The sequence below is a fragment of the Zea mays genome, chromosome 3 (assembly GCF_902167145.1).
Source record: "Zea mays cultivar B73 chromosome 3, Zm-B73-REFERENCE-NAM-5.0, whole genome shotgun sequence".
Taxonomy (NCBI): Eukaryota; Viridiplantae; Streptophyta; class Magnoliopsida; order Poales; family Poaceae; genus Zea; species Zea mays.
This window is the reverse complement of record NC_050098.1, coordinates 128253651-128263727: the sequence shown is the minus strand read 5'-3', so window position 1 is coordinate 128263727 and position 10077 is coordinate 128253651. Positions and strand designations below refer to the sequence as shown.

Here is a 10077-nt window from a genome sequence, read left to right as displayed (position 1 = left end):
TAGAACTTCTAAACAGAGGTTGGAGAAGTAACGATGGGCGTAAAACCGGCGAGTATCTACATCTTCCTGCTAATTCTGTTGACACAGAATCCTCCAAGAACTGGCGCCACAGGAGGCGTTGGTCGACGAAGCAGGGCCTGCGCTGAGGTGGTCGGCCGCAGGGAGATGTACTGTTTCATTTCCTGCAATCGGTTGCCCTTGACTGCTTAAAACTATTCCCAGTTGCCGCTAACTAAATAATATAGAACATGATCTATAATTAAGTTGACTATTTGCTAAAACAAAACCATCACATTGCAGAATCAAGTGGGTGCTCCACTTTTTTATGCTGAGATTGTGCTATTTAGAGGCACTGATTGCCTATCATGTCAATTGTTTTTCTTTACCAAATCTCGTCATACATGGTCCCATGCATGCTTCTAGGTGCCAGGTGTTGTAGTTGCTTCTCTATGCTTGATCGCAGACTTTCTTTTTTCGTTGGCAGTACATTTTTGTATAACGAAAAATGCTTCATGTCATAGACTTTTAAACTATATAAAACTGTTCGGCCATGTTATTTATTATTAGCAATAAGTTCCTTACTACTGATTCTCACATTCCCCCCTCTGATGTTCAACTACAGATACCACCCAACAACCACGTAAAACTGTTCGGCCTGACTTTTTTCATTGTTTTGATGAGTTTACATTACAGGTTGCTTTTCTTAAATCAAGAAAAGGTTTTGTCAAGATAGCTATACAATCTGGATGTCCTTTAGTCCCAGTTTTCTGCTTTGGGTAGGTAACAATCAATCAACCATGCTCTAACAAGGCATTGTCCATTCCTTAAATTTAGGTTCCAAAAGAACTAGAAGTACAGATTGGTTGAACTTTGAACAAATACAGAGTTTATTAGCGCATGTCTACACATTCTATTGTTTGGTTAACAATGTAGATTTGGTGTCCTTGTGTAATATCCCAAAAAAATGTTGACCAAAAGTTAATCTCTGGTGCGTGGATGAGGTAAAGGGTTGTGGGCCATTGGATGCAAAGATAGAAGTCATCTGAGGCGTCGTTTCTTTCTCCCACAAAAACCCTAGGTGGCCACCCCTTTTTTTTCCCTTCACCCCCCCCTCTTGGCCGCCACCCCCTTTTCTCCCCCTTGGCTGGACGCCCCCTCCCCCTATGGCAGCCATCATCCATTGCTTCCTCCCCCAAGATCTCCCCCTACGCAGCAAGGATCGAGAAAAGGAGGGGCACGTTGAATTGAAGAGGAAGAGAGGATCAAGGAGATGTTCTTCCCCATCTCTTCTTGAAGATTTCTTGGGGAAACCCTAGGTATGGATGAGATCCTTGTTCCTCCCTGTAATTATAGGCTTTTGGAGGTTGTGGATCATGGGAATTAAAGGATTAGAGGTTGGATTTGATGTGGGGTTAGGTTTTGATCCCGAATTTAGTTTTCTGCAGAATGGCAGATTCGACAGTTTCTGTTCATGTCAGTTTTCCGTGGTCTTAGTGGCCTCAAAAAAATGAAAAGTCTATGTATGAGTCGTAGATGATTTGTAGATCTTTCCGTGGCCGCGAAGAACACCTCAATCGGACATCCGACCAGAAAGTTATTGCAGTTTTACTATAGCAGTTTTTCAGTCTCATAATTCTGTGCAGAATCTGTTCTCTTAAGATTTAGGAAATTTTATCAACAGAATTAAACTGTGGGTTGGTAAAAGAAGTTGTAGATAATTTCATAAGCTTTCCAGATTGTTAAAGAGTGCATTCATATGATTTGTGAAACTCCAGTTATGTTTGTTTTACTGTGGCTGTTTCTGTTTACCTGACAAAAATGAGTGGGTCTGTTCACTGGTGGGTTTCATCTAGTAAATGGCCGAATTGGCTCTTCCAACTATGGAGACTTTTGTAGAGGGATAAAAGTTCTTACTTCCAGCAGAATTTCATAATTTTTGGTTCAGTAGTTTGGGAGATATCGAATTTTAACGTTAACCATACTGCTGTCTAAAACAGATTCAGTCAGTTATCTTGTCAGATGTTTTAGAACTTGTAGATGGCAGAATTTAATTATCTATTGAATACTGAAGTTGTAGAGTATTTTGTGTAGATACTCCTAGAGTATTTGTTTGATATCACCGCTGTTTTAATTTTAAAGATACAAAATTAACAAACAGCGTTGCTGCTGTATGGCATGTGGTTCAGGGTGGGAGTCTTTCCACTGGGTCTTGGTTTCAAGTGTAGGAGTGTTTTGTTGATTGATGGCAAATGTTTGTGAAATATTTGTACTAAGTTTTATGCCCACTAGCAGGTGGCTACACTCCAGATCATGTCTAGTACATTTCTTCTTCTTCGATGAAGGCAAGTGAATGTAGCGGTGGTTGCTTCCGTTCTGACCTGTTATTTCTATTGCCTACACTCTAATATTCAGAAGTATCAGATTCTTTCATAATTGGACTCTATGGTGATGCTTTACTTGCTTGCATTATACTGATGCTCAATCATATATTGATGATGATTATGATTTGAGTATGACTCACGAGATTAATTCATATATCTGAAGGTAAATGAAGTATTGTTTGAGGTTGGTATTGTATCTGAAGATAAATGAAGTATTATTTGAGGTTTGTGTTGTATCTGAAGGAAGTGAAGTTTATTGATAAATGTAGCATGCCATATACATTGCATGACTCATTTGCATATGAAGTTTTGTCGTGACCTATGGTCCGACCGTACCGGTACAACTTAGCATCGTATGTTGCCCGAGAAGGGGTACGATGTGGCTTCATACCCTTAGAGGTATGAAGGCAGAGGACATATGCATTGCATTCATATGCATTCATTGAAGTGATATTTGCAGATGATGTGGTTTTATACCCCCAGAGGTATGAAGATAGAGTACCTACGCATTGCATTCATATGCATTCATTGAAGTGATATTTGCAGATGATGTGGTTTTATACCCCCAGAGGTATGAAGATAGAGTACCTACACATTGCATTCCTATGCATACATTGAAGTGATATTTGCAGGTATTGTTGACGCAGGGAAGTGTTATAGAACCTATTGTGGTTGTTCGAGGAAATGAGATGGTATTGGTTATAGTGGGACTACTGTGTTCTATATCTACAAGTATTTCTGATTTTTTATTGTGTCTCTTTTAAAATGTTGATGAATTCAATTTGTGGTTTAAATATCTCGTCAGAACAATTAGCTTGCTGAGATGTTTCATCTCACTCTTGCATTACTCAATGCAGGTGCTTGTTGCTCATCAAGGGGAGTGGGAAGTAGCAGCACATCCACCTTCACTCTCATAATAATGCTGCCCAGACACAGCCATGATTTAATTAGAAACTTCTTGTCAAAGGATGTTTGTTTTTAACTAGTCGTGCGCACTGATTAATTCAGTTCATTGTTGTTATGGTTGTCTTCCCATTGCTAGCAGATTATTAATGTCTTATATGTTTTCTTATCATGATATCTATTTATACTTTGTTGCTTCCCCCGTTTATGCAATTTTCAAAGGAGATGCTGTCGAAATTTTATATATGAATGTTAGATGTGTAGTTTAGTAGCATTCTGAGGTGTTTGTGGATCCCGGGGTGTTACAGTTGGTATCAGAGGATAGGCTTTAGATTCTTGGCAATTTGAAGATAAATTTGACACACTTGCACATATAGGAAGGGTATGGGTTCAAATATCTTTGATATATATTAATGTCTTTGGAGTGCAGATGACAATAGTTTCACCCCTCCCTATTCCTTTACGGTGATGTGGTAAGTTATGGCTTAATGCTTGATATAATTTATTTCTGAAATTTTGATATTGTTTTATTAATGCGGTAGATATCGCTGGTCATTGGTGAGAATGAAGTTGTTATTATGCTTGTGATATACAAGTATGCCTATGTCGTTTTCACCATGTTTTTCATGGTTGAGTTTTATTACAATAATATTGTTATATATGCTTGATTGTGGATGTTTCTAAGAGGAGTGTGAATTGCGTGTTTTGGGGTACAAGGTAATCATCAATTTGAATTTAAGTTGTTGAGCGGTTGGTGGATAGCTCCAACTATCATTGCAAAGAATGATTGTTTATGTTGAGAAACCAGTTTTGAAAGAAATGAATATTGGTACTTTATATGGATTTTTGGGGGAAGTCTTTTCATAGCCAGAATGGCTTACATGTCTCTCTCATATTGTGTGTTCTAGTTGCCACAAAGCCTAGATGTGGTTTAAAGTGGTTGCCTATTAGTCATACTAATTGTAGAATAAATCTTTGATTCTCTTGATCCATTGATTATGTATTGATACATTGAGGATCTGATGGTTCCCTTTTCGATGCATGCTTGTGGAGCCATTTTTTTAGACCACCTATCTATTGGTTTGAAGGATGTCCTTGCCTAGCCTAGAGTTGGTTGGGTGTGGCTAGTCACCTACTCCTAGATGATGTGGTGTTTACATCAGCTTAATATGTTTGTCAAATGTGTGAAGGATTAGGGGTTATTATTATTGACTTTGTATGTCTGGTACTTTGAGTGCATCGTATGATAGAATGAAATGTAAGTTTCTGAACTACAGTAGATGAAGACTTATATTATGTGTAGGTTATCCTTACTAGTTGGATATTTTTCTTAGTTGAGATGTTGAATGAAGTATAGTGACATGGGTTAAGCAAGTATTGTGTTGTTGTTGGGCTATCAGTGCTCTATGTAGAGTTTTTGGCATTTCTTCGATGAACTATGCCGCACAAGATGTTATTGGCTTCTTTTGGCTTTATTGCTCCATTAGTTCTATAGATTTTCTCCCTTTTGGTGGGGTGTAAGGAATGTTAGATTACATGATTATCTTTTCATGATGGCAAGAATAAGGTTTAGAAAGATTAGGAGTTTTGTTCCAATAGAACTACTTGTTTCATGGTGCTTTAAGGTGAGGTGTTTGATCTTCTTATACATTCGTCGGGTGTAGATGTTTCACCATTTAATTAAAATTGATGGTTGAAGTTGGTAAGGGTTGTGCTTGGTCCATATTACCCCTTCATAAAAGAGTGTTGTCTTAAGACATTGATGTTGATGTATAGCTGCATCCAAATTTGATGGTGTGAAATTGTAGTGTTTATTGCAACTATGACATGCTTTGAGCTTCATTACATGTTGTTTCATGCTTGATGTCAGGTCGTGTAGTTTCCTTAGACAATTAGTCCAAGGTAGAAGTTCTTGTGTTAATTAAGACCAATAATGGATCCATGTTTTGAATTGTGGTGCTATATGGGGTACCTTGGGTGTTTTGCTTGGAGTGGCCGAATTCGAGGTCGAATTCTTTTTAAGGGGGGTAGAGTGTAATATCCCAAAAAAATGTTGACCAAAAGTTAATCTCTGGTGCGTGGATGAGGTAAAGGGTTGTGGGCCATTGGATGCAAAGATAGAAGTCATCTGAGGCGTCGTTTCTTTCTCCCACAAAAACCCTAGGTGGCCACCCCTTTTTTTTCCCTTCACCCCCCCCCCCCTCTTGGCCGCCACCCCCTTTTCTCCCCCTTGGCTGGACGCCCCCTCCCCCTATGGCAGCCATCATCCATTGCTTCCTCCCCCAAGATCTCCCCCTACGCAGCAAGGATCGAGAAAAGGAGGGGCACGTTGAATTGAAGAGGAAGAGAGGATCAAGGAGATGTTCTTCCCCATCTCTTCTTGAAGATTTCTTGGGGAAACCCTAGGTATGGATGAGATCCTTGTTCCTCCCTGTAATTATAGGCTTTTGGAGGTTGTGGATCATGGGAATTAAAGGATTAGAGGTTGGATTTGATGTGGGGTTAGGTTTTGATCCCGAATTTAGTTTTCTGCAGAATGGCAGATTCGACAGTTTCTGTTCATGTCAGTTTTCCGTGGTCTTAGTGGCCTCAAAAAAATGAAAAGTCTATGTATGAGTCGTAGATGATTTGTAGATCTTTCCGTGGCCGCGAAGAACACCTCAATCGGACATCCGACCAGAAAGTTATTGCAGTTTTACTATAGCAGTTTTTCAGTCTCATAATTCTGTGCAGAATCTGTTCTCTTAAGATTTAGGAAATTTTATCAACAGAATTAAACTGTGGGTTGGTAAAAGAAGTTGTAGATAATTTCATAAGCTTTCCAGATTGTTAAAGAGTGCATTCATATGATTTGTGAAACTCCAGTTATGTTTGTTTTACTGTGGCTGTTTCTGTTTACCTGACAAAAATGAGTGGGTCTGTTCACTGGTGGGTTTCATCTAGTAAATGGCCGAATTGGCTCTTCCAACTATAGAGACTTTTGTAGAGGGATAAAAGTTCTTACTTCCAGCAGAATTTCATAATTTTTGGTTCAGTAGTTTGGGAGATATCGAATTTTAACGTTAACCATACTGCTGTCTAAAACAGATTCAGTCAGTTATCTTGTCAGATGTTTTAGAACTTGTAGATGGCAGAATTTAATTATCTATTGAATACTGAAGTTGTAGAGTATTTTGTGTAGATACTCCTAGAGTATTTGTTTGATATCACCGCTGTTTTAATTTTAAAGATACAAAATTAACAAACAGCGTTGCTGCTGTATGGCATGTGGTTCAGGGTGGGAGTCTTTCCACTGGGTCTTGGTTTCAAGTGTAGGAGTGTTTTGTTGATTGATGGCAAATGTTTGTGAAATATTTGTACTAAGTTTTATGCCCACTAGCAGGTGGCTACACTCCAGATCATGTCTAGTACATTTCTTCTTCTTCGATGAAGGCAAGTGAATGTAGCGGTGGTTGCTTCCGTTCTGACCTGTTATTTCTATTGCCTACACTCTAATATTCAGAAGTATCAGATTCTTTCATAATTGGACTCTATGGTGATGCTTTACTTGCTTGCATTATACTGATGCTCAATCATATATTGATGATGATTATGATTTGAGTATGACTCACGAGATTAATTCATATATCTGAAGGTAAATGAAGTATTGTTTGAGGTTGGTATTGTATCTGAAGATAAATGAAGTATTATTTGAGGTTTGTGTTGTATCTGAAGGAAGTGAAGTTTATTGATAAATGTAGCATGCCATATACATTGCATGACTCATTTGCATATGAAGTTTTGTCGTGACCTATGGTCCGACCGTACCGGTACAACTTAGCATCGTATGTTGCCCGAGAAGGGGTACGATGTGGCTTCATACCCTTAGAGGTATGAAGGCAGAGGACATATGCATTGCATTCATATGCATTCATTGAAGTGATATTTGCAGATGATGTGGTTTTATACCCCCAGAGGTATGAAGATAGAGTACCTACGCATTGCATTCATATGCATTCATTGAAGTGATATTTGCAGATGATGTGGTTTTATACCCCCAGAGGTATGAAGATAGAGTACCTACACATTGCATTCCTATGCATACATTGAAGTGATATTTGCAGGTATTGTTGACGCAGGGAAGTGTTATAGAACCTATTGTGGTTGTTCGAGGAAATGAGATGGTATTGGTTATAGTGGGACTACTGTGTTCTATATCTACAAGTATTTCTGATTTTTTATTGTGTCTCTTTTAAAATGTTGATGAATTCAATTTGTGGTTTAAATATCTCGTCAGAACAATTAGCTTGCTGAGATGTTTCATCTCACTCTTGCATTACTCAATGCAGGTGCTTGTTGCTCATCAAGGGGAGTGGGAAGTAGCAGCACATCCACCTTCACTCTCATAATAATGCTGCCCAGACACAGCCATGATTTAATTAGAAACTTCTTGTCAAAGGATGTTTGTTTTTAACTAGTCGTGCGCACTGATTAATTCAGTTCATTGTTGTTATGGTTGTCTTCCCATTGCTAGCAGATTATTAATGTCTTATATGTTTTCTTATCATGATATCTATTTATACTTTGTTGCTTCCCCCGTTTATGCAATTTTCAAAGGAGATGCTGTCGAAATTTTATATATGAATGTTAGATGTGTAGTTTAGTAGCATTCTGGGGTGTTTGTGGATCCCGGGGTGTTACACCTTGGGTGCAGGCATCCTTGTTAGCTGAAGTATCATGTTGTTTTGTTTAAAAGATCATCACAAAAACATCTATGTAGTACATATAAAGTGAAGTATAGTTGCAATAGGTCAGTTTGAAATTCATCCTAGATGTCAAGGAAGCAAAATAGACAAGCAAGCAATCTGACACTATTCATCATGTGACAGTGACACTTGTATTTTTTTATTTTAATCTCAGCATAAAAGATGAATTCTAAACTAAATTGTTATGGCTACACATAACTTATGTGATGACTTTTTGAAATATTGTAACATGCTATTTTAGCTAAAGAGGACCATCACACCCCTGGATGCCAAAACATTGGTTTAATCATAAATTTGATTCCAAAAAGATCATATTACTGATTCTCTACTATTATTGTTTGGTTAGAGCTATGCATACAAGTGGTGGAGGCCTGGTGGTAAATTGTTTATCAAGATCGCTAGAGCAGTTAAATTTACTCCTATTATCTTCTGGGATAAATTTGGGTAACTTCATGGTTCTTAGCATTCTGTTCTTTTCCTTCCAGACTTATGTTCTATACTTTTTGAAACATTGTTCTCTGGTATTAGATAAATTTTCATGGTCTACTCACATTTGAATGCAGCACACCATTCCCCTTCCCAAAACCCATGCATGTGGTCGTGGGTAAACCAATTGAAGTCAATAAGATTCCCCATCCTACAATTGACGAGGTAGGTTTCTAGATTTAATCAAAACCACTTTTTGTAGGCTCATATTATTTTCATGTTGCGCCATTTTTGGAATTGGTCCAAAGTCCAAACATAAACAAACCTAATTATAAGTATATCCATGAATTTGAGGTATTGAATAAAATAATGCGCTTGTTCTTGCACAAGAATGCCAATATGTTTCTTATCTTATTGTAATGAAAAGCTTGTTTTGATATTATTGAGTTGTTCAAGTTTTTGAAAAGGAACACAAAAAAGGAGTCGACAATCTAGCGTCTGGGTTATATGGAAACATAGAAATGCTTGTGTTTTTTAGGGGGCTTCTGCTTCGGTTAACACAATTTTGTGTGAGCTTAAGAACAAGCAGAGTCTATGGTGCATGGCTGGTACAAAGGAACTGTATGAGCTAGGCCTTACGATTGCAACCATCAACCACAGTTGAGCTAGGTTTGTTGGGGACCTTGAGTCTGTGTAATAGCCTCACTAATATTTGGTCCCTGTATGAGTGAGGATCCTGTTGGGGATCACCCCATTTCTCTAATACAATAAAAACAACTTTATTAAGTTTTTAAAAAAAGTTTTTGAAATCTTGTTCCTGGTGCTGACAGATTAATGAAGTCCATGAACAGTTCATCATTGCCATGCAGGACCTCTTTGAGAAGTACAAGGCGAAAGCTGGATATCTTGGCCTTCATCTAAGAGTTCTATGACATTCCATAGTGTCACACCCGGTTTTAAAAGGCAAACCGAATGCGAACCATGTACGTGCCAGGATCAGTTATTCACGTACACAGCAGTTACATAATATGGACATCATCACACAGTGCTCAAAATAGTATTAATAAGGGAAATAGTCGATTACATCATACGTCCGAGACGTCCATATAGTTCTTACAATAAATCAAAGTGCGGAAAAGAAACGTAGATAACGCGGCCTTCACAGGCAGCCGACTGGGGGTTGCCGCTAACCCACACCTAGAACTCGTCGTAATCTTGGAACTCCTGGAAGTCTCCTTCCACAGCTTCATCTTCGCCTGAGCAGTGGTTGCAATGCTGACAACCTGGGGGGGGGGGGGGTTTGGTGTGTAGAGCAAGGGTGAGTACACATCAACATACTCAGCAAGTATCCTGTTTGGCTGTAGTGGACTAGCTTTATGTGGGGATAAGTCAAGCAGTTGCTTTTAGTTGGTCAGGTTATTACTTACTAGTAGAAAGCCAAGTTTTAGCATTAACCCAAGTTATTAACCCAATGTATCCTTTCCAAACGGAAAGAATACCACTTACCAGCATCATAACCATAACCAGAACCATCAATCTCATTGCCACCTGTACCAAAATATCTCTGATCAAGTACCACTAATCATTGGAGCTCCCTTGGCCGCTCATAACCGCGAGCACGG

General features: G+C 38.6%; 1 long non-coding RNA gene across 2 annotated transcripts; it reads left to right on the top strand.

Annotated features, from left to right (window-relative positions):
• The first annotated feature begins 2292 nt into the window (after positions 1–2292).
• Positions 2293–9546, top strand: LOC103650530 (uncharacterized). 2 transcript variants are annotated; one of them, XR_002750351.2, is made up of 3 exons: positions 2293–8473; positions 8593–8680; positions 9325–9546. It is a non-coding gene; the product is annotated as an uncharacterized lncRNA (long non-coding RNA). The 2 variants fall into 2 exon arrangements; XR_002750350.2 differs by having other exon boundaries at positions 6527–8473; positions 9286–9546.
• Positions 9547–10077: the final 531 nt, after the last annotated feature.